Source organism: Rhinolophus sinicus, linkage group LG07, assembly GCF_036562045.2.
Source record: "Rhinolophus sinicus isolate RSC01 linkage group LG07, ASM3656204v1, whole genome shotgun sequence".
NCBI lineage: Eukaryota > Metazoa > Chordata > Mammalia > Chiroptera > Rhinolophidae > Rhinolophus > Rhinolophus sinicus.
This window is the reverse complement of record NC_133757.1, coordinates 10,937,449-10,963,011: the sequence shown is the minus strand read 5'-3', so window position 1 is coordinate 10,963,011 and position 25,563 is coordinate 10,937,449. Positions and strand designations below refer to the sequence as shown.

Here is a 25,563-nt window from a genome sequence, read left to right as displayed (position 1 = left end):
GCTCTTTAAATCCTCACAGCACCCTCAGAGGTAACATCACTGCCATTTTACAAAGAAGACAGAGAGGCCCAGCAATGTGCCCAAGGCCTCAGGGCTAGTAAGTGGCAGAGCTGGGATTGGAACCCACAGAGCAGAGCCTCACTCCAGGGTCCGTGCTGTCACCCCTGCCCCGCGGCCGGCCTCTGCCTGGTGCTCTTGTGCCAGTCCTCAGGCAGCCAAGCGTGCTGAGCCCCTTCACTGTCATCCCACACACCCTGTGCTTGGAGCCAGGGCTGCTGCTTACTAACTGAAACCCTTGGGGAGCCTCCATATCCTTGTCTGTAAAATGGGTGTAACGAGGTCAGCTCCAGTGGCTTCCCAGCGCCACTGCCAGGATTAAGAAAGATCATGTACAGCGGAGGGCACTGTCCAGTGTGAGCCGCTGACCTCAAAAACACTCAGTTCTGTGGGGCGGGGGACAGGTGACTGACCTACTTTAAAGGTCAGGATGCACAGCCTGTGAGAAATGAAGAGGTGATTATTTTAATTGCAAAACAAACAGCTGTAGTTGAGGTGTCCCGTTTGATGATGCAGTTGATGAGAGAATTCAGTCTGCTACTTTTTGTTTTGTCTTTTTCTAAGAAGATTGTATTAGCCCCTGGGCCAACACTCAGATGGCTTCATGCCAGGCCTAGTACTTGATGCTTTGTGTGCTCAACCCCAGTGGGCCTTCCTGCAGCTCTGTGAGGTGAGACTGACATTATACCCATTTTATAGGTGGAGAAACTGAGAGACTAATGAACGAAGGAGCTGGGCTCTGACTCCAGTCCAGCTGACTCCAGGCTCGGCATCTTTGCCGCAGCTCCATAGGGTCTTGGCACAGACCTGGCGCGTGGGGCTGCCCCTGTTTTCTTCTGGTTCTGAACTTTTGGCTTTAACTGTACCTTTGTCTGAGTGTCCCTCTCCCTCAAGCTTAGTACTTTTACATCCTTCACCCCTCCTCAGTCTTGGGGCACCACCAGCCAGAATACCTCTTGTTGAGTGCCCGAGGGCAGTTCTGCACTCGCCCACCCACTAGCTTGCTGCTTTTGTGTAAGAGCTTGAGGTCCACACCTTGGCCTTGTGCCAGGCCAGGCGACATGCTCCCCTGTCCCCAGGCTGTCACCGTGTGAAGCAATACCTTCAGGTGTTAGCGTGAGTACAGGCGATGTGGCCTTGGTTCCCCTTCCCGTTCACCTCAGATTTGCTTCTGGCCCCAGTAGCTGAGTTTTATTTTGTCTTGAATGACAGTGGTCAGAGATAGCAAACCTCTCCTTTCAGGAAGCCATCAGGTGGATCGAATGGGGTTGTGGAGGAATGTCAGCTGCCCGTGGGCTCGTAGCGCCCATCCGACATGGGCTAGTGGGCTCTGCCACGGTGCTCCCAGGTTACAAGTGCCTGCTGACTCCAGTCATGTGTCAACATGCTGGAGGGGGGATTCCCACCCTCTGACCATGACTTCGGGGGGAGGGGCACCCTACGCTGCATGGTGGGGGCATGAGTCTAAGGGAGACACATTCCCTCTTTGCCTTGAACTCATGGCGTGGCTAAGAGCAACTGTGTGCTGAATCGGTGCAAACAAGGGAGGAAGTGTGCATCGTCAGAACTGGCGGAGCCACCGGGGATGAAGTCCCCATGCCCCCACTTACTAGCTGTGGGGCCTTGGGCAAATTACATAACTTCTCTGGGCTTCCATTTCTTCGTCTCTAAAGCTGAGATAATAGCTGGATGTAGCTTGCTGGCTCATTTATTCAATACATGGAAAAACGTTTTGAATGGTGTCTGGCACAGAGTAAGCAGTCAATAAATGTTAGCTGACCCTAAAAATACCAGCTCAAAACTGTCTTCTCCATTCACGTTTGCCTTCCCACTCAAAATACGTAATACACGAAAGTTGCACAGTGGAGCACCTTTCAAGCTGTATGTTGACAAGAGACGATCCTGACCTATATTCTGGCTCTGCCACCCACTATTGTATCAGTGACTTTGTCTTCTGAGCGTCAGTTTCCTTCTCTATAAAATGGATGTAAAATAAAAAATCTCTTACTAATAGTGAGGAATAAGTGAATAATATACATAAAGCAAATGATACCTACCATTCTTCTTCATCCTCTGCCCCCTTTTTCCTTTCAGTCCTTCTGAAAGGCTACAAAATGTGTTCTCCAATTCAGTTTTCTTTCCCTCCGGGGTATACATGAAGACTACATTTCCCAACCTCCTTTGTGGTCAGGGGCCCTATGTGACTGAGTTCCGGCCAATGGAATGTGGGGAGGGATAATGTGTGCTCCCTCCAGGGCTGGCCCCTGAAATTTCTTATATTTCATGCACCACCTTTTCTTCTCCACCTGCTAGTTGAATGTCAATGCTCAGGGTTACCTGGGAAGCCATATGTTGAAGATGGTGGAGCCCCTGCCTCCAGAACCCTGCTCTTCACTGCCGACACCTGTCAGCCTTTTTGGACTGGGACATATATGCAAATTAAGCCATTGCAGTTTAGGGCTTGCTTGTTACTGCAGCCAGCAGTTAGCCTATCCTGACGTACACAGAATTTTACAGAACCTCTATCCAGTGTATACACCTGCATACATTCATATAAGATTTGGAACGTAGTACTTCAGAGTCTTCCTGGCCCCCAGCCCCCTTAAGCTCATCTGTGTGACTCAAGGTTAGGATCTTACTGCCTTAAAGAACCAGACCCGGCAGATGTTATTGGTGGTGGTGAGGTAATTCCTGAGAGCAACTTCCTGGCCTGCCACAGCAGGGAGGTTCTGAAGACAACTCCTTACCTAAGGGATTTTACTGACAACCTCGCCTCTCAGGGCTGAGGTCTCCTAAGAAGGCATCACAAATCATACAGATACTCTCCTCCATGCTGCAGTTGCCCAAGGGCTTGCTCTCATCCTCATGGCATGTCCAACAGATCTGACGGGTCATAGGTCATGAGATCAGGCAGCACCTCCTCCCAGCTGAGCCTGGAGACTTGGCCCAGGCCCCGGATGCAGCCCAGCCCTCCTTCTGCCTTGGGGGAGATGGGCTCTTTCTGGGCTGCCTGCCCTCATTAAATTTAGTGCCCCCTGGAGGCTGGGGCTGTGCTGCATCCACCCCCTTTCTCCTCAGAGCCTGGTGCAAGGTTGGGGTGCAACAGACACTGTTTTTTGCACAGGGTTGCTTATTTCAGGGGTCAAAGACCATCTTTATGGTATTTTGAGAAAAAAAATCATCAGCTAGGGTGAAGTTTATATTAATTAAACATAGAAATGATCTTACTACTTCGATTGTCTACTCTGTTCTAGGCCTTTCTGTTGTTTCATTAAATCCTTCTCCATAATCCTCTGAGATGAGTTTTAAGGAGCCCAGGTTTCAGGTGAGGAAGTGGAGGTGTGCAGGTGTCCGGCCCAGGGTCCCAGAGCTGCATGGGCTGGATTGGAGATGCCGCTCCAATGGTAACAGCTGGCTTTTCCTGAGACCTTACTGTGTGCCAGGGACCGTCTGTCCTAAGTGCTTTTCACAAATCATTTCTTTTAATTTTGAAAATTTCCTTATGGAATGGGGGTTACTACTATTTCCATTTTACAGGTGAGAAAACCAAGGGTTGGTGAGGTGAATTAACTATCCCCAAAGTTTCATGGTTGAAAGAGGTGGTGCCTGGATTCATACTGAGGTCTCTGTGCTTTTACAGCTTGTACTGCCACTCACTCAGCACTTTTCAGTGCCTTCCTCTGCCACTCGGAAAGTGCGATAGGCACCAGCTAAATCCTCTTCTAAGGGGCAGTGACTTTTGGCTGGGGTCCACCGTGAAGTCAGGTTGACAGCCTGCCTGAGTCAACACCTACTGTGTGCAACGTGTGGCCCCAAGCCCTGCTACGATACAAGGGAGGCCCAGACAGTCCCCAGGCATTGGTGTCCTGGTAGAGAAGGGAGCTGTTTACCTGCAACAGTGCCGTGGAATGGGCGGATGGTGCACACCTCAGGGGAGAAAGAAGGCACCCAGGTAGGGGCAGGGCTAGCTTTACCAAGGACGTGGAATTGAGATGAGCCTTGTCTTCCTGGATTTGAATCCCAGCTGGCTGAGTGATGTTGGGGAAGCTACCTAACTTCTCTGAACCTCACTTCTGCCATGTATAAAATGGAGCTAATAAAGGTACCTACCTTACAGGATTATTATGAGGATTAAATAGTGATATGTAAAGTGCTTGGAACATCGGGAGCTCTATTTTACATACTTATTTACTCTCTTCATTGTCAAGGACTAGTGACTTTCAGGAGGTGAAGAAGGGAGGCGTCATGCACCAAGTGAATGCCATAAGCAAAGCTTGAGAGTTGAGAAAGCAGGGGTGTTTACTTGAGAATTCTAAGTAGCTCAGTTTGGCTGGTTCATATGGGAGCAATAGGAGATGAAGGTAGAAAGAAAGGCTGGGGCCAGGTTGATGAGTATCTATGTAAGTCAACAGACAATGGGGAACCAGGGAAGGTTTTTGAGCAGGGGAGTGTCATACCCAGAGCTGGGTTTTAGAAAGACCCCTTTGGCCACAGTATAGAGTGGACCAGAATTTTTGGAGTGATGTGAAATGCCCGGTAGAAAGCTGTTGTCATCAGCCAGGGGAGAGGGTAGTGGCACTCATGGCAGAGGAGGTCGTGTGGAGCTTGGCGGTCTGTAAACTTCTTGCTGCATGGGGCGTGTGGTACACACACCCTTGGCTGAGGCCAGACAAGGCAGTGGTGCCCATCCAGGTCCAAGTGAGAGGCTGGGAACCCAGAGCAGGGCCTCCCCTTTGCAGGCCCAGGCTTGGGATGTGGTCCCTCTGGGCATCGTGTCATCAGTGGTAGCTTTGTGCCAAGAAAGAGACAAGAGAAAGGTAGAGAAATGGGGGACCAGCCTCCTTTTAGTCCTGAGAGCTCAGGGCACCTGGTGTCCTCAAGGTGGAAAAGTGCTTTGATGGTCTGAAAACGGGTTCCAGAAGGCTTACTTGGAAGGGAAAACAGAGACTGGTTCTTTCTGGGTTTTCATCTAGGTTTTTGAAAAGCAAAGCAGACTGGTGAGAGCCGCCTGTCTGAGGCGTGTTTTATCTTAACCTTTCCATGTAATCCTGAAAGCCCACCTAATCAATTGAAGATCATAAAATATTAGACTTAATGCTGCAAAGTGCTGCTTTTTAATTCACATAACAAGCTCCTAAATAATTCAAATAGCAAACAGACCCTGCAAGTCAATGGTGGGAGGCTGCTTGGATCAGCAGGAGAGTGTCAACACATGACACATTTCCCGGATCGACTCCATTTCAAGAACCCTATTAAGTTAATTGCAGGTTTCTGACAGCAGAGAGCATGCTGGGAGCACAGCAAGCTTTATTAGCCTCCATGGCATTTGGAGACATCAGCCATTTTGCCCCCTACTTGCAGGCACTGAGGGCAGCATGGAAAAAAGTAAATCAAATTATGAGACAATAAATGCTTTTGGCAACACGTGGGCATAAGATTCATTGGTGAATCCAAAAGGGTTTGAGTGTCAATTGTCGACCCGTTAATTTTTTTTATAGCAACAGCGTCTATATGTTGCAAAAGTCTCATAGGATGCCGCAGAGCGGTTACATCATTTGGCACTGCATGGCTGATGAAGGTAAACGTTAGTACAAATGAGGGGACCCCATCTCCTAAAGAAACTACTGGGTGGAGAGTCTCTAAATGGATCGGGAATTGGGACATTTAGAGAGTCCCTAAATAGCCCAGGTAGCCCAAATAGCCCAAATGTTACACATTCAGGTTTTTAAGTGATCCTGTCTGGATTTGGAAACCCAGTGGAGACACCCACGGGGTTCTAGAGATGGTTCAAGATGGGCAGGGAAGGGAAGACGTGTGAAGTCAAAGTCCTCAGCTTTCTGTCTGTCGGAGGTTCCCAAGCAGGGCATTGCCACCATGACTACCTGCTCTCCCCTCGGCAGCCCTGGTAGTTACTGAATACAGAGCGGGGTGGGGCATCCTGGCAGTCGGGAGATCTACCAACAGGTACCTCTCTGCAGAGTGGGGCTCCAATCTATCCAGCGCTCACCCTCGACACATGAAACACAAGCAGAGAGAGATTCCACGACCGGCCCACGTTCACACAGTCAGCCAGCAACGCTTAGTTCTAGGACAAAACTCTGTTGTGTCGCCTGTCATCATTCCATCCTGTGTCGTTTCTTTTTCAGGACTCAAGATTATGGTGCGGTGGTGACAGCCTAGATTAGATCTAGATGATAATCCTGGCTTACCCATTCATCGTCTGTATGACCTTAATTGAAACAAAAGATATAACTTGAATGTCCCTTTACCCTGCTGGCAAAATGAGGATGGCAGTGTTTACCTGACAGAACTCCCCCAGAGAGGACTGAATACTGACGGTTGTGAAATGTGTGGTTAGGGCCTCAAGCTTGGTAGCCGAGCACTCAGCACCATCACTTCTCCATCATCTGTGTGGGTCACTCATAGGAGCAAGGTTCCGATGAGCAAGATTGTGTTCCTTGGTGATTCTTTTACACACCAATAATTTGGATGTGCACTTCTGAATTTTTACAGAAGTGAGGCAAGCTAGTCTCTCAAGTGTCTCCTGAGCCCAATTCTGAGATCTAGCCTCACTGTCTGCAGAAATGATGCTTCTTCCTGCAGCAGACCCTTGAAATGATAGGCATACACTAGGAAAGACCACTGGGTACTGACTGGGGGCGGGTGAGGAGGCTGGGGCAAAGTCGGCAGCAGGTACGGGCAGAGCAGGTGAATCGACTGTTTGCATCCTGGTTCTCCAAGCTCCCCGTGTCCATGGTGGCTGCACTTCAATGCTGGAAGGGTCTCAGAGATGGAGTCTGGCAGCCTCATTTCCCAGGCGGGGAAACCGAGGCTCAGAAAGAGATGATGACTTGCCTAAGGTCACACAGCTAGGTATTGGTGAAGCCAGTGACAGGTGCTCGGTCTCCTTCCTCCCGGTCCTCTTCCTCCTTCTCACATAGTTGGGAGTGACCTTCATGGCACCAGAGCTGCGTTCACGTCACCTGGGAAGAAACATCAGCCAAGCCTGGCTACCTCCTGCATTTATGGAGAGAGAATGCACATTGTCCAAAACCTCTCTCTGAAAATAACAATATCCATTCATGCTAATCTGTCATACGTAATAACAGCTAGCATTTCTGCGGACTGAATTCCAGGCACTTTATTTACGTTATCCATGTAGCCCTTTGAGGTAGGTGTTACTGTAACTCGCCCTTTTCAGAGGAGGAAACTGAAACTCAGGGGTTAAGTGGCTTGCCTGAACTCACAGGCCTGGTTGGAGTCAGAGGGAGCTCTTGAACCAGGGTTCATTTTGACGTCTGCCCTTTTCCTGTGGCAGCACCTTCCCCCAACACCATTAGGTTGTGCTTAGGCTGGCGGTCTCCAGAGATGAAACAGGATCAGTGTCTCAGGTAGAAGGAGAAATGGGTCACCTCTCAGGGTCTAGCACTAGCCAAGGTTGATGGGCACTAGTGAGCGGGTGCAGTTGGACCCTCGTTCTGCCTCAGTGTTCCCACCTCCCACTTGTGTCTGCAGCCAAGAATGGGTTGGTAGCCAGGGACCCAGAGTTCCTCTTTCACGCAATCACTGGCCTCTACTAACATATGTATATATATTAGGAGTAGGGTCAGCTGCACCTAATGGAAAACCCAAATAACAGTGGCTTAAATGCACAAAGGTTTCCCCTCTGATGTACAAGAAGTCCTTGGTGGGCTGGTGTGCTGGCTTCATGATCACCTGGGGCCCAGGCGGTGTCTTCCCTCCTGCTCCACCATTCCCAACAGTTGGCTTTCATCCTCAGTGTTTCAGGATGCCTGCTGCAGCGCCAGCCATCGTGTCCACATTCAGGAAGCAGGAAGGAGGAACAGGGTAAAGCAATAGGGTCTTTCTCTCGTCTTTGGAATCTTTTCTCCATTCCAAAGAACCTTTTCAGATGTCCTTCCCTATGAGTTTCTCTTGTTCCAGTGGCCAGAACTTAGTCACGTGGCCACACCTCGCTGTAAGAGAGGCTGGAAGCAGAGTCTTTAACTTGGCGCATCGCTACTTCAAGAATATATAGGCTCATGAGTGAGGAAAAATGGGAGAAGGGGTCCTGGGGGAGCAGCAGGTAGACTCCGTTATGGAAGCGATTCTGTGGCACCTTTTCCACTTTGAATTAGGGAAAACGCGGTAGCTTTGTAGTACACTTTGAGGTGATTGGAAACACTCTAGGATGCCACCGGCCTAGTGTTGGAACCACTGTGCTTTCTGGGGCTGTTTGCTCTGAGGATCATGACGATGATAAAATCAACAGTAATTCACATTGTCAGCAACTTTCATCCCACATTATCCCCTTTCAAAATATGAATAAGTTTTATTTATCTGGATTTTTTTCTGTTCACAACAAATTTTCCTGTGGGTCTTCTGAGGTTGTTTGGAGGATGGGTTTCCTGTTCTGGAGGGTTCTGATGATGATTGGGCTGTAGAAACAAACACCGATACCACTGAACCAGCACCACCCATGTACCAGGCACTGTACTTGTGGCAGGTCAGAGCCTCCTCATAACACACCTGCAGGCAGGATTATGATCCCATTTTATAGATGAAAAGTAGAGGCTTAGAGAGGCAACTTGCCCAAGATCACACAGCCAATGTTATAGACTAAATGTTTGCGTCCCTTCCAAATCCAGATGACGTAGCCCTAACCCCCCAGTGAGATGGTATTTGGCGGTGGGGCCTTTGGAAGGTAATTATATTTAGAGGAGGTCATGAGGGTGGTGCCCCTGTGATGTGATTGGTGCCCTTCTAAGCAGATGCAAATCACAGAGCTTTCTCTCTGCCATGTGAGGGCACAGTGAGAAGGCGGCCATCTGCAAGCCAGGAAGACAGTTCTCACTCGAAACTGACCACGCCAGCACCTTGATCCTGGACCACCAGCCCCCAGGACTGTGAGAAATAGATGTCTGTTGTTTAAGCCCCCAGTCTGCAGTATTTTTGTTATAGCAGCCTGAGCTGACCAGGACAGCTGGTAACTGCAAAAGCTGGATGGAGGTTGTGCTTTCCAGCACCCCACGAGACCACCAGGCACGTTCCCGGTCTTCAGAGGATGGCTCCCTGTGACAACAGGGCACCACTGAAACCTCCAAGCACATGCTGTCTTCTAGAATCCTTTCTTATCTCCACCTCCTCCTTCTTTCTCCTCCACCTAAGACCTTCTTTTCTTCTTGGAAAGACCCCTGCAAAGTTGCTGTCAGAATCGAACCCCTGTCACCTGTCCTCCATGTGGGCTCCGGCCAGCCACATCTCCTTTCTGGGCCCCACCTGGCTTAGGCTCTGGGTCCAGCCCCACTTCCTGCATCTCAGCTCGCATGCTGTATGCGGAGTCTCTGTGGCAATGCATTCCTCATCGAGTGACGCCCCACGTGATCTGCTGGCTGAGTCCAAGGTCTATAAATAGGACCAGAACACAGGCTATCCACGTGCCTTGCACCATCCCCATCTCAGTGAGCAAAGCCACTGAATCTGAGGACGAACCCAGAAGCCCTCTTCTGGCAGCCCCAAGAGGCAGGAAGAACTGTTTGTGCAGCCGAGGCCCTGCTCCCTACCAGTGTCTCTCAGGGTTTCATATACATAATCTAAATATATACTTTGAAAATTGAAAAGTGCTCACATATAGAATGTAACTGTGGGGAGGGAGCGCTCTCTTTGATCATGTCTCTTTAAAGACAAAATTTGCCAAGTGTTTTCCTGCCCTTAAGGAGACACTTGAACATGGCAGCAGATATAAAATGGAAATTGAAGTGTCTCTCCCAGGCCGCCGTACATGTATAAAACAGGCACAATCTATTCTAAGCGCTCATTAATAGCTGGTCTCTGAGGGCCCCGGCAGCAGCCAGAGGATTTTACTCATTAAAAAGGTGGCGAGGTAGAGTTTTGTGCCTTCCCCGCTTGTCACGGCGTGATCCTGGCGTTCACATGTCGCCAGCAGGCCCCAAATGAGCGCCCCTAGATTGCTGGCGTGGATGACTATTTTCTGAAGGGTTTGAAAGCATCGCCTACTCATTGATGGGGCGAGAAGCCCTTGCTGTTTATCAAGTGGATTCGTCTCTCTTCCGAGGCGCCCCAAATGGCATTGTCTGAAGACAGATGCAGGGAGGAAAGAAGTTTCGCTTGTCAGCTGATAAAAGATCAACAGCTGTGGCCCTCTAGATGGCACTGTAAATGCCACAGAACCACCAGGCTTGGTCTCTGAGGGGAGGGCTGGAAGGGACCTGACCCTTGGAATTAAAGGTGCTGTGGACGGCCCCCTTGGATTCACATCTCAGCACGACCCATTTGCACAAAGGCCACTGGATTATTTTAGAAAAAAAGAGGGTTGCAGGCCTCACTTTTTACCACTGCTTTCTGTTGGTTCTTTGTTTTGGCTCTCCCACTGAATTAGTGTTCTGTCCTCTTGTCCCACTCTCGAGTGAGGGGACTGACATTGTCTTGTCCTGGTGTGTGGGACTTTGAACATTTCGCAGGTATCCTGAGGGCTGTCTCTGTACCCTAAAACCTCAAGTGAAAGTGGGAAGGGAGGCCTCACTGGCCTCTACAAGTCTCTATCTTCCACGTCCATGCTCTTTCCTGCTCTGCACCTTGGCTGTTGTTTCTCTTGACTTTTGCTTCCCCTGCCCATCCCCTGGCCGGCTCCGATGTCACCTCCTCTGAGAGAACTTTCTCGATGTGTCTGCCTCTCCTCCCCCTCTGCTCACTGTTACATTAGCACAGTTTGGCATGACCTCGTTGACTTGGTAGCTCCCTTGTTTATTATGGTCTCCCCACACTATGATTTTAGGTCCAGGAGGGCTTTCTTTGTCTCTTCACCTATTGCCCCAGTGCTCAGCACAGGCTTGACCCTGAAAGGTATTGGATTGATAGAATAGGCCAAGAAACAAAGGAATGAATGAGGGGGTTCCTGATTCCAAAACTTGGCTCTGAGTCACTCCTCTGAAAGCAGCCCTTCGAGGTTTTTTTTCCATTTATGACCCTTAGTAGCTTCTGGGCTTTGGGCCTGGCTCTCACTGTGTGCCCTGCAGAAGAGCTGCAAGGCTGCCCTACATGGCACCCCAGATCAAGGTCACCATAAGGTCACAGAGCTGCCATTCTGACAAGAAGAAGGTCATGGGCTGGAGGTCCTGTATGGAGTGTTTTCTTGTTTGTTGTTATGACACAATGTGAACAGGGTGTTGAGAAATTAGTTTGTCTATTTTTACCCCTCATTAGCAGATAGAAAATGTATTATTTATGAAATGCTAATAATAAATTAGGTTGTTTAAACGTCAAAATAATTAAGCTCAATATTAATAAAATGGGTTCCGAGTTGGAGGCGATGGGGAGATACGTGTCTGAGGACACCTGGCTCATCTCTGGAAGGACTTGAGTTGGCCTATGGAGATGCATCCATTAGGACTTCAAAATTAGACAAGAAATCCAAGGGAAAGGGAAGTAAGTCAGGAAAATCCGTTCAAGTGAGGTTTGCTATACAGCATGTCTACCCTTTGGGGTCTGGAAGGTTGTAGACCATGTGTTTGGCTCGAGTTTCACAGAAGCCAAAGTGAAGAGAAAGGAGGTTTGCAGGAGGTGCAAGGGGAGCTTTAGAGGAAAGAAAACCAAAGAGGGAAGAGTGGAGATAACCTTGACTTCTGTTTAAAAACAATTTCAAATAATTCTTCAAAAGATCAAAGAATTGTCACTCACGATCTCAACATACCCATCATGCTCCTGAAATGTCCCTTACTTAAAAACGCCTGGCATTGCGTCCTGGTGCTCAATGGCTCAGGGACACCACTGCCCCCGCCCCCCCCATGCTCTGTCTGAAGACCCACCGTTGTGGTACCCCTTCCTGGGAAGAGCCTGTGATGTGGGTGGGTGACAGGGACCAGGAGCAGACTGTGACCATGAGGGCGGGCAGAGGGCTGGGGCCCTGTGTCTGGGTGGCCTGGGAGTTGAGGGTTAGGGGGCGATGCAGACACGTGCACATTGATTTCACAAGCATGGCACAGTGGGGTTGGATGCTGTGGATGGTGGGTGGGCTGAAGGTCCAATCGTGGCACTACCGAGTCATGCTCAGATGGGACAATGGTCTCTCCTGGGCATCAGACACCCAGGAGTGTGACTGGGCCACACGGTCCCCAGACTGGCTGACAATGGGAACAAAGGCTCCTCCTCCCCTGGGAGCACTGCTTGTTCATCTTTGTGTGGTCAGCTCCTGATTTGACACTCAGAAAAAGTCCCCTGAATGAGTGAGTGAGTTAATGATTGACTAAGTGAGTGCCGTGGTTACCATGTCCCCAATTCCATTCTTCCTTAAGTGGCTATTCAGGGCCACTTCCTCCAAGAAGCCCTCCCTGAATTCTTCTTCCCTCCCCTCTGTGCTGGTTGTGCAACATGTAAATGCTTCTGTAGGTGCTAAAAGTAGGTAGGTGTTTCTCGTGCTTTCTGTTGTTCCTCATTCAAGTTGGACAACAAACTCATATCTTCAATATACGTTTGTTCAGTTTTTACCATATGCTTTGCACTGTGCTAGACTGAGGAATTCAAGAGCAATGAGACAGACATGGAGTTTATAACTAGTAGCGATTGGCAAAGGGCTGCTCGTGGGCCGGACCCAGCCCTCGTCTGTTTTTGTAAATAAAGTTTTATTGGTGCACAGCCACGTGCATTTCTTTACATATTATTTATGGCTGCTTTTGGGCTGTAACATCAGAGTTGAGTTGTGACAGAGCCCATGTGGCCTGCAGAACCTCAAATATTTGCTCTCTGGCCCTTTCTGGAGAAGTTTGCCGTTCCCCGTCTGGTGGGGAAGACAACCGAGAAAAGGATCATTACAGTGTGCTGTGTGCCCCAAGGGACAAGAACAGGGTGACATGACACACCAGCAGGGCAGAGGAAGTGTGTGTTACTGTATTTAGGGTGGCCAGGAAAAGTGGCTCTCATGGAAATGTTATGTGAGCTGAGACACAAGAAGGCTGCCTTGTGAACAGCTGGGGAAGAGCAGTCCTGCTGGAAGGAACAGCACGTGCGAAGGCCCCTTGAGGCGCCAGAAGGATGGAGAAAAACTGTGTAGGCAGGAAGGCAGTGAACAAGGGGAAAGTAGGACAAGATCCATGTTGGAGACTAAGCAGGGGCTAGATCAGTGATCACCAAGGTGGCGGCATTGCCCCTAGAGTTCCTTTGGGGCTGTGTGTGCACGCGCGTGTGTGTGTGTGTGTGTGTGTGTGTGTGTGTGTGTTGGGGAGCAGGGGCTGTGCCATAAATTCAGTGAACAGGCACCAAGCACGCCAGACTTCAAGCAGTGCCTGGACCAGTGAAAGGCCAATTTCTCATGATGAGCCTGGACCTAACTTTCTTATTCCTATAAATGGAAGGTAATTTTAGCAGGGTGTCAATTACACACCGAATTGTCTAGAAATGGAACTACTGTGTAGGTTAAGGGAAGATTGCACAGTGTTGTGTTTGGAACATTACCAGACAGTGTTCACCATGTTGGGAAAATCACGTCACCCATGGCAACCTCATTCTTGGTATTTGAGTCCCCAAAACAACATGTCTGTTGTCGGTCTGTGTTAGTAGCTGGGGCATTCGCTATGATTTTATACATAAACACAAGTCCTTATTTGATTAGTGAAGCCATGTCAGAGAATTTATTGATACACATATGGTTTATTATAAATTACTTCTTCTCTTCCCCCTTTCTGTTAAAGGTAGGGCATTCTATTGCTTAAGACATCTTTTATGTAGATAAATTATATTACTTCTGAATTTTGTTTCAGGATAGCAAAGCAGCATCACAAAATACTGTCTGATAGAAACACCAAGGCTGGATCCCAAAGTTTGTGTGGCTCTCGATACGGAGTTTGGATTTTATGCAAAGAAAAATGAGGAGCCATGGCAAGATTTTAAGAAGAGTGATGGGTTCTTTTAGGCAAGTGTGGTGGTTACACCTCCTCTTTTTCTCTTTGATTCTCCATCCTTCTCCCTCCAGCACCTGGCACGATGCTGGGTGCCCAGCAGACACTCTGTAAATTTGAGTGCTACCAGCCAGAACAACCTCAGCCCATGAGCTAAGCAGGTCTGTACTCTTCCCTCACAAATGAGACTGCTGAGGCCCGGAGGGGTTAACTCTCCTCGTGGGCCGGGTAATAATCAGCTAAATGATACCTGATAAATCAGGGTGTAGGTGTGTGTTTGGGTTGGGGGTGTCTGCCTCCTTTTCCTGCCCCTGACATCAGTCCTAGTTCTTTATGGTTTCTCTGTCTGCAGGTCTGCCCACTGACCTTGGCCATCTTCCCAGGCCCAGCCCTGCTCACAGGCCTGCCCACCTCTCCCCTGTCACCTGAGTGTTGCTGCAGGCATCTCTGTGTCTCAGGGGCCAGCTTCCTAACCTTTACACCCCAGGCCAGGATCTAAGAATATCTCTGAGAGTATTTCCCAACACCTGCAACAGATGTGCCTGCACATTACCTCGTCTTGGGGGCAGGGGGGCAGGGAAGGAAAGGTCATCATTTTTCTAAAAGCATTACACACTTAATTTGCAAAGTTACATCACACGTTTGTGCACAGGTTAGCTTTCGGGGAGCTTATTTCAAAACCAGAGGCAGGTCAGGGATCCCACATATGTTCTTCACAGAGCCAGCAGAGGGGAGGAGGTAGAGGACCAAGGGTGTCAGGTGCTTTCACACGTGCAAGGTCAGATGGGGAGAGATGGATATTTAAGGGGCCCCTTTTCTGCATGAGCCTGGTGCCTCCACAGACGTCATCTCATGTCTGTCCAAGACCCACCCTGTGAAGTGTGCTGTAGCAGCAGTTTCATCTCACAGGTGCGGACACTGACGCCTAATAAGGTGATGTGTCTTCCTACCCTTGACATGCCGTGTGACGTGGGCACAGCCTGAACTTGGGCCCAGGTTCACAGGCTCCTAAGGCCACATTTCCCCCACCATCCAGGGCAGTGAGAGATGTGGATGGGCTGGTGTGTAGAGCACATCACGTGTTTAAGTGTCGATGCACATACACGTTGAGCTGTAGCTTTTTTATTAGTAGATGGTTCTGGGCTCTTTGTTTTATGGTTCACAGAAGAAGCCATAGACCTGTGTGAAATTGCAGTCAGGAGAGAATAAATTTAGTAAGAAGTGGTAAAAATAAATAAGGTTGAGTTCATTCTACAGTCTCATTCAACTGACAAAATAATTGTTTGGAATTATAGCTGGTAATTTAAGGTTTTTAAAAATTAACTTGAGGGTAGTTTTATGTGCAGAAGAGGCCATTTAGAAGTTTTCTTGGTGCCTAAAGTTAATGTTAGATACATTACAGTTACAAACTAAAACCTTAGTCCTTCCTTGTGCTTTATGTTCTGCTTATATATTGTATTATTCTATTTATTCTCCTAGCAATTTTTCATCATGATAAAAATATATGTAACGTAAAATTTACTGTTTTCATAATTTTCAACTGTACCATCCTGTGGCATTAAGTGCACTCACATTGTTGTGCATAGCCATACCTTTTTAAAAACCTGAAGAAATCTCTTCTGAAAATTCTAGCAAAGGACAAATGGATCAAAGGCTCCTGGGAGAAGGAGCAGCCCCTCATGTCCCATGTCCACTTCCCAGGGCCCAGCGAGTGCTTGTAAGCACAGCTGCTTGTCCAGGGAGACGTGTGTTTCTGCCAGGGTTTATCAGTTGCCAAGACTTCAGTGCTTGCTACCCCTGCGAGAACGTCTCAAACCCAAGCTGCCTCGTCCTCCCTCTATTTTTCAAAGCAATATTTCTCCAACCAGATTTACATTTTCAAAAACCCTTCAGATAATCACAAACCCAAGAAACTTCCACTCCTCTGAGGTTTAATTAGGGGAAACTGTCTTTCTGGTTATTTCCGAGAGCCTTGTTCTAAATTTCTCATGGTGGATGAGTGGGAGCAAGCGGAACCTGTAAACGGCCCCCCTCCGTCCCCCTCTCTCCCCTGCAATGAAGAGAAAGCAGGATTGCAGGTCACTGAAATCACATTGTGACTGTGCCCTGTATCATTAGGACCCAGAGAAGAGGGACGATCAGAATGCAGGATAACACATTAGCGATAGATAATAGAGTCTAAATAAACATAATCAGCTTTCCTCTATGTCTCCAGACCACAGCTTATCTATAAATACCCTAATGTCGCCCAACCAGCCAATTACTCACTTCTTGGAAGAGCCCCTTATTAATGGCGTTGCAGTGAGGGAAAAACATTAATTATTGGACACAGTGGGATCTTTTACGTTCTGTCTGGTCCGGACAGCACCAATTAATGCAACAATTATTATCAATGACGGTGGCAGCATACCGAGTGCAGCCACCTCAGGCTGGCTCGATGGGGTGGGAAGCATGTGCGTGCTAGGGGAAGATCTGCACGCTCTCTTTAATGGAGTCTGCTTCTTCATCAGTGCAGAAACTGCTGGGAGCAGAGCTGAGAGCAGAGACTGGCCAGAGTGTGTGAACTTTTCTTTTTAAGCCTCTGGGTAGTGCTCCTGGGATGTTGAGTGCGGATGAGGGGGATGCATCAGGCGCTGGTCTGTTGCAGTGAATCGCTAAGTGAAGCCAGGGAAAAGATTGGAGAAGACAGGCCATCTTCAGAGCATGGAGCACTGGCTTGGCCTCTGCCCGCTCCTCCAGTCCCTTCTCTCTCACTTACCAAACTTCAGCCCCACGGCTTCTCTCTCGGCTCTGCCAATTCAGTTGTGCTCCATCCTGCCCCAGGACATTTGCACAAGCTATTCCTGATGTCTGACATATAAAGGGTGGCTCCTTTCTGAATGTAGTATAAAGGTTCCTTTTTTAGGGAGGTCCTTCTTGAGCCTGAACCCCAAATGTGCCTTTTCCTAACACGAGTCACTTCTTGTTTCTACTTTTTTGCACAGCATCTATCACAAATTATAATATATTTAACAGATGTATCTTATCATTTTATATGTGTCTGTCTTCCCCACAAGAACAGAAGCTCCATGAGGGCGGGGACTTTTGTCAGTTTTCTCTAGCATCTATCTGAGTGTCTTGTATTTAATAGGTCTCCTATAAGCATTTCGAGAGTGAATGAATAAACCCATGCATTGTATAGAAACAGATTATAATTAAGAGGTTCCATGTCTGGTGCCACAAAGACTAAACCAGCTATCCTCTTGCAGAAATGGCATAGAAAGAACCCAAAGTGTTCTATTAATAGCAATAAGGTCTCCTGCAAATTCTGTGTCAACTCTACTTCTGCACTTTGGAAGTGATGAACGCATTCGAATGGCCTTTGACAGGCTGTCCTGTAAAATATTGGCTTCTATTCTATTATTACTCATGTCATGGTACTTTATTTGAGCTGGCTAACAACAAATCTGCTCTACCCAAGATATAAACCAGTCTCAGGAATGCTTTTATTTTTCTCTTCTCAGTGACAAGGAGAGGATCTCTTTGGGGAGGCATTAATTACAGAGCACTTTGGAAAATTGGTTCAGTGGAGGCTAGGAGAACTCTCCAGAGCCCTGGTCAGGGCTCTGAGAAGTGGGTGCCCTTGTGGCCCTCTGGAGAAAGATCTCCAGGCTGTTTCCACTAGAAGTTACCTTTCAGAGTGTTAAAGCAGCTCATGTGTGTATTTCAAGTCAGAGCCAAATTCAAGAAGCTTATTCGACCTCCCTGACCCTCAGCTGTCCCCAGCCACTAACCAGGGTCCAGCCTTTTTCACCCTTGACCGAGATGATATTCTCCCGAGGTTTTCTACCCAAAGTGGAACTGTGGAAACCTAAAGGCAGCCATGGGGAGCCCTCTGCGAGGACTGCTGTGCAGATGTGGCCACGGCAAGCATTACCATCCCAGTTCTCCTAACTTAACTGTCTCCAGGGAAATACTCAGAAATGACAAGGACACTCGGGGCATCTGTCAAGGCTGTTTTTGCTTTCATCTCCTGGAGAGTGGCAATGACCTCAACTCACAATGATCTCACCCCCTCCACACGCCTCTGACACATTTGGTTTCGACCCTGCATTTGGGCTCAAATGTGGACGGCTCAGCTTTTAGGCTGTTTGGGGGCAGACAGGTTGTAAGCTTCTGGAGGGCAGGGTCTGCTATGTCCCCATGCCTTGTTCAAGGCCTTGCTTGGTGGTGTTTGGTAGAAGTCTGTTTCAATGCCACGTTGTATTGACATTGTAAGTTTCGTCATCTGCCCCCCAGACCAGCCTGTGACTCCTGGAGAGTGGGAACCACAAACTATTCATCCTTCTGTCTGCAGTGCCTGGCACGGCTCCCAAGCCCCCAAATGACTTCCAAAGTGCAGAATGAGTGGATCCAATGAAACTGCTGCAGGGACGTTCTAAAGCTGGTAGTTCCTGCTCCAGAATGACCTTCCTTGCCCTTCCTTTCGAGGAGGAGCATTTTGGGGTTACTCTGAATTTCTGGATGCCCAGAATGAATGTAAGAATGAAATTTTCTCATGAGGTGGTTCTAAACAAGGAGGCCGGATGTGGGGTGGAATCCTGGTCCTACCACCTACTGGCAGGGGTCCTTGGACGTGTTACTGAATCTTCTGGAATCTTAGTTTCCTTATGTGGAAGATAGAAATAATGGTCACAATCTCATCAGGCTGGGTGGTGTTCGTTGGGTTGATATTAGTAAAGCGTTAAGCATAGTCTTTGAGTCAAAATAGACCTCCAGTAAGGGTTAGCTGCTGTGATTCCTATGCTACAAATGAAGAGCTTTAGAACACGGGAGTGAGGTCTCCAAGGACAGTCATTTGAAAAATTTATACTGAATCTCTCTGTGAGCTTAGCATTGTCCTGGGTCCTGAGGATGCAATGGTGACAAAGGCTGGTTCTGTCCCAAATGATCTGTTGCACACTAGCCAAATACGGTTTCCTGCCTGTTGGAATCTCATGTTCTGGAGACCCTGGCCCATGTCCTGCAGGAGGATGCCTGACGTGGATGTAGTGTTTGATCACTGAAAGGAGCGGTAGTGGCTCTGCAGTGCGGGCTGCTTCTGAAGGCGCCCGTGGTAATGCTGCTTGGGGCATATTTCACAATCTGCTGCCGTCTCCAGGATGGCACTGGACAGACATTAACCATCTTTCACTCAACCAGTGCCTGCAGCCACGTAGAAATGCCCATGTCAGAAGGATCTAGGTTGTAAATCATGGGCAACAATTCAGATTGTCTGCTGATAGGACTTTAAATCATGACTCATATTTGAAACTACCGTTTGTGGCATCTTGTTATGGCAGACATTTCTTTATCCACTGATATGAAAAAGGTCGCTGGTTACTATCAGCTACTCAGGAGGATGGCTGTGTATTTCTCTGGGATCCCTCGTAACCCCCCATGTGAATGTTGTGTGTTCCACAGAGTCATTATCTAAAGTTTGGCCACTGCAAGTGTAGTTTTTAATTTTGGAGAAAATCAGTACAGGCATTTCATGTGATGTGGAAACACATGGGCACAAAGGTATTTCATTTACGTAGATTGGGTGTGTAGGGTCTCGGGTTGGTGCCGCTTGATTTTCTCTGATTCTCATCAGGGAGGATGCCCTTTCATCCCCCCCTCCCCTGTCTCCGACTTCCATGCCCCACTCGCCTTCAAACACACAGTGATTCTTGATTTCCTGGAAAGTTGAAGAATATGGTAGTCATTTACAAAGCGTCAAATTCTTTACCAAAAAATACAGTGTCTCTTCCAACATTTCCATTATTATTCAAGACAAATGACTTTTCTTTCGAATTGAGAATATAGTTCATTTCCGAAACAACAGCATAAGCTCTGTATTGACTCTCAACCCTCTACTGTGCAGTCGGCAATTCCAGGCCATTAGTGAAGACAGATGGAAAGCAACGTTCTCCTGGTTTTCCGGGGCTTTTCCTGACACAGAAGAATTAAGGAGTGAAACGCCTTCACGGCTCACTTACTGTCTTACTTTTGTCCCCATCTGATCATACCCCTATCATCCTTGCTATCTCATGACATTCTGTGGCAACTTCAGTGCCCTCCTCAATGCAGTAGCTCTGCGTGACCTTGTGTAATTGGGGTCCCTCACGTAATATGTGTACACTGCATAATTGCACTAGCCATGTACCTTATTTAATTGGAAACCAGGAACCTTTGATCTATCTAAGGACATCATATGACTTTTATTAATTTCTGCCTATTTGCTTAGTTGCCAATTTCTAAACTTGTCCTAAACCTTGATGAGGAAAGGAAATGCTGAGCAGGCAGGTACCACCAGAGCTTATTCAAGCAAGAAATGAAATATTGAATGAAAAGAGGTGAAACTGAATAATAATTATAAAAACAACAACCCAGTAATGAATGAAATCCACACAAATAGAAGCCATGGTTCTGAAGACGGTCTTTACTGAGTACCAACAACAACGTTCTTTGCTATTGAAGATGGGACGTGGGGCTCCAGATGGCCTCAGGGTAGGGTGCAGATAGGGCCAGCAGGCAGAAGCTACTGGAGGTCCTAGGGTAGTGAGTGGCTAAGAAAACTGGTGCTGGGACAGACTGCTGGCTAGTCATGTGATCTGGAGCAGGTATCTGGTACTGGTATTGTGGTGCCTGCATTTTGTCATCTGTAAAAAAGGAGCCCAGATTCGCCCCCATCCCACAGGGCGGTTCTAGGCTTGAGTGAGATCATTTATGTGCTGCACTTAGCACAGTGCCCGGCTCCTATAGCGTACTCAGTAAAGAAAGGAAAAATGCTTGTCTAATAATTAGAATTGGTTAAGGTGACATGGGCTTCCTTGGAGATGGGGCAGTGAGTGTCCTGCCACTGGAACTATTTAAGAGGAGGCAATAGGCTTCTCCGAGTTTCTTGTTCAAAAGAATCGCCTGGGTATAATGACAGTTTTACTTCCTCCTTACCAATTTGGATGCCTTTTATTTCTTTTTCTTGTCTGATTGCTCTGGCTAGAACTTCCAGAACTATGTTGAATAAAAGTGGAGAAAGTGGGCAACCTTGTCAATAAACAAACAAATAAACAAAATATATATATATATATATATATATATATATATATATATATATATATATGTCACCTGGGGAGAGTGTAAAGATTCACATTCTGATTTGCATAGGCCCTGGGTGGGGCCTGAGGTTTTGCATTTCCAAGGAGCCACAGATGATGCTGATACTGCCATTGACCTCACTGGAGGTCAGCAGGGAGCTGGCTCATTCCTCAGGGGACTCTGGAGAAGGTATGTGAGAGTCCCCATGGAGCAACGAGCTCGACCTCTGTTGTCCGATGTGGTGGCCACTGGCCACGTGTGGCTATTGAGCATTTGAGATGTGGCTGAGTTCAAATTTAGGTGTACTATGAGTGTAAAATACACAGAAACCTTAGTATATAAAAAAGAATGTAAATATCTCAATAATTTTTATATTGACTCCATGCTGAGGTGATACTATTTTGGATATATTAGGTTAAATCATATATTAAAATCAATCTCACCTGTTCCTTTTTGCTTACTATTGCTACTGTTTTTTACTATGGTTATTAGAAAATTTTAAATGCCCTCTGTAGCTCATGTACCATTTCTATTGGTCGGTGCTGAGCAGATCATCTCTTAAGTTCCCTCTGGGACATGGGCACCCAGGAGTCAATGGTTTTTCACGAGGACTCTAAGCTGATGTCCACCCATGTCCACGTGTGTGTCCCCAGGGCAGTGTGTGGCCTGTTTCCTCCCACTGCTGAAAGTAGTGGGCCTGTGGGACCTCTAGCCTTCTGTATGCCTGGGACAGGGGTGGAAGAGGGTGATGAGGGAGCCTGGGTGTAATCTCCAGTTCTATCTCTCGTTCTCTCTCAGAACTAAGAGGAGACAAAATGCTGTGTCACTACAGGGATAATTAATTCCTATCCTGAAAATGGGATTTCGTGAAACTGCCACTCTGGTGGAAAGCAAACTTTGTCTTCAGCCCAGAGCTTGTCACTGAATTTACACATCACCACCGAGAATAAAAATGGTTGCCTGGGGGAAGCGTTTCCTTTGGGAGCTGGGGGTTTAGGAATCCAGGGGGCACAGGCCCTGGCAATGCCCATGGATGCAGTGCCGTCTCTGGAAGGCCGCCTGGTGGATCTGGGCAGAATTCCCCCGAGGGTCTGGGAAACTGAAGCCTGTCACCTTGCAAATGACGGGCAGTCAGAGCTGGGGGATTGACATGTCACAGGCAGGAGCTAATTCAGGCCCCATAATTGAAGATTTTTAACATCATGACTAATCACTGCTACCCATGTCCAGCACTCCCCCCTTATTTTTTATTCTTTGTAGTGTGTGGTTTTTGTAGCATCAGAGTGAAACTAGAATGTGAAAACAACCTGCTAATGTCAGCTCTGCCATTTCCATCTTTCCTTGCTCGTCCATAATGACAGCTGGATAGGAGGTTCTGAGTTTTGCATGAGTAACATGATGGAAACCTCCTCAGATGACTTTGAAAAGCTGTTTCATTGCATGAGACCCAGCAGAGTGAGTGAGCAGATAGGGTCTTGAATCCAGTCCCTACTGTCTGGCTGGGGACCTCAGACAAGTGATGCAAGCTCTCTGTGCCTTGGTGTTCTTCCCCATAAACTAGGGATGATGATAATATCCACCTCCCACCTCAGTGGAGCTGTTGGGAGAATGACTGAGTTAATATGGGGAAAGGGCTGAGTTAATATGGGTAAACACATGCTGGCTGTTATTCTGGGCTAACAAGGGCTCCCTGAATAGCAGCCTCTTTTTTTCAGCTGGCAAGTTACTTAGAAAAACCCCCAAATTGCACACCTGGTTGAGTAAGAGTCAGGTCCTGTGTGGCAATGATGTAACGTACCTATTTTTGGCAGACTTGGCAGTTCAGGGGTGACCCACTTCATGGAGGTCATTGCAATGGGTTTCATCAACCAGCAGGCTTGGAAGTGAGCCACAGGTTTAGAAAGAGCCTCCTCGGCCACTCTGGACTGCTTTCACCCCTGCGCAGCTCAGGTCGGGACTGGAAGGGGGTGGAGGGACGCTTCCACGACGCCATCAATGATGGCAGTTTAGATGGGCAGAGGAGCAGCGCACACATTCCCCCCCCCACCCCCACTCTCCAGGGCCCATTCTCTCCTCACCAGAGGAGGGAGGTGGGAGGAGTTTGGTTTGTTTGCTCTGTGTTTGGCCTGGTAAAGGGAGGCTTGACTTTCCAGGTACATGTAGAATCTTTATAGATTGAATGACAGGATCCTGGGGGAACGCCCAGCAGAGGGTGAGAAGGTTCCTAAGCATCTCATTGGACATCTTGTCTGCGACAATTTCTTTTCTTTTCTGTCTTTTTTTTCCTTGTTTTTTTTTTTTTTTTTTTTTTTTTAATGTGTGTGTGTGTGTGTGTGTGTGTGTGTGAACATGAATGTAAATTTTTCTTTTTTTTTAATTGAAATTTATTGGGGTGACAATTGTTAGCAAAGTTAGATAGATTTCAGGTGTACAATTCTGTACTATATCATCTATATCTCACTTTGTGTTTTCACCACCCAGAGTCAGTTCTCCTTCCATCACCATATATTTGATCCCTTTTACCCTCATTTACCACCCCTCTCCCCTTACCCTCTGGTAACCACTAAACTATTGTCTGTGTCTATGAGTTTTGTTTCTTCATTTATTTTTCTTGTTCCTTTGTTGTTTTCAGTTTTATATACCACATATCAGTGAAATCACACGGTTCTTTACTTTTTCTATCTGACTTATCTTGCTTAGTATTATAACCTCAAGATCCATCCATGATGTTGCAAATGGCACTTAAAAGTCTGAACCTGCCCCAGGAGAAGACACCCTTATTGAATTTCTGTATCACCAGTCCAGTTGGAGCGGTGGCTCCATTGAAGGAGACTCCAGCAAATACAAAGAAGCTGGGGCTTCAGACCCTTTTCGGAATGAGGCTGAGTATGAATAAAAATGTATAAATAGACAACTAACTAGTTAACTAGCTGACCTAGTGTAAGTTGAGTTGCCAGTGGTGGTAGTTGATAAATCAATGAGTCAAATCAAATGAGGTCAATGCTAAGAGCAGAGGTTTGGGCCAGATGTTCTTGGATTAAAATTTTGCTGCACTGCTATTGGCTGTGGTGTCGATCAAATCACTTAATCTTTCTGAGCCCCAGTGTGTGTGCGCCTGTGCAGTGGAAGAGAATGCCAACCTTGTAGGGCTGTTGGAGCTGCTAGGCAGGAGGTGGCCCAAGGCCTCTTGAATTGCCTGGTGCAAATCTAGTTCCTGCTGGTTCCACCTGGCCTTTGGCTCACTGGCAGCTTCACATTTTCCAGTTCAGCTTAATTGTCACCTCCTCAGAGAAGCCCTCCCGATTACCCATGGAAAGTACCATACTTGCTCCCCATACCCCTAATTACCTTCCATCTCTTCTCCTGGTTTGTCTCCTTCCTAGATTTTGACACAGTCTGTGATTTTCTTGTTTGTTTGTTGTTCTTTTTTGTTTGTTGAATGCTGATTGTTTCTCTCTACCAGACTGAGGTCACGGAGGCCAGGGGCCTGATCTGTACTGTTTTGGGACTGTGCGTGCCTTGATCAGCAGGTGTAACCAGGGCAAGCTTCTGAGCTTCGTTAGTTCTCGGCTTTTCCATGTCTGTGAGAGCAGGAGCCACTTTAAAGGGTAAAGGATGTGCTAAGAATAATCTGAGATATAGTGTGGATTTGACCGAGTACAGGAGGTGAGTGACTGACACAGAGTGGGAATCCATACTGTTAGGTAATATCACGCGATGGCATATGGAATACTCAGTGCTCCCAAATCACAAATAGTTTTATTCTCTTTCCCGCTGCTCTTTACTCTATGGAGTTTGTACTTTTTACTTGCAGATACAAGTTACATAGAGCGCACAGTTTGGGAGAATGGATGTAAATAACCCTGAATAATGAGAAAGGGAAAAACAAGAATTTCAGTTTCTAAATTTATAAAGCTAATGATTTCATTTATAATGTCAGGGGAAGAGGCCAGTGGGTGAGCTCACACATTAACATGTAAACTGATTGAATGAATCAGTATAGATGGGAAAGGTTGTCTCTTTGGACTTTTTTGGGTATATTCCGTCAACAAAAGAGCACAAGTCTTGTCCTCTCTTCTTCACGAAGTAATCTCCCTTAAAAAGAACTGGTGTTTCCTCATCAGTAAGAACTATGGTTTATTCATCAATAAGAAACAGTAGGTTTCTCTTTTTACCTCAAGTGGCAGGAAGCTCAAAGTTAATTTCAACATCCAATGCTAATATTAGCTCTCAGGGTGCCACCCCTACTTATTTCTGTGTTTTGAACAGAAGCAGGACTTCAGTAAATTAATGCATTTTGGAAATGTGATTTGCTTAAAATTCTGTGGCTGAGTTTTCTGGGAGGGGACAAGCTACATTGACACTTTCTAATTTCTTGCTGTGGCACTTGCTGAGACATCACTGTGACCCTGAGCTTGTCTCTTTGCCTCAGCAATTGCCTCAGCTATTAAAACAGGAGTGTAGACAGAGGAGGGTGGTTCTGAGCACTTGTAGATTA

At 47.3% G+C, this 25,563-nt stretch overlaps 1 long non-coding RNA gene across 4 annotated transcripts in view; it reads left to right on the top strand.

The window, feature by feature from the left end:
• LOC109444069 (uncharacterized) overlaps positions 1 to 25,563 on the top strand; it is a 311,168-nt gene that overhangs the window by 5,569 nt on the left and 280,036 nt on the right. The gene's annotated exons all lie outside the window — the stretch shown is intronic.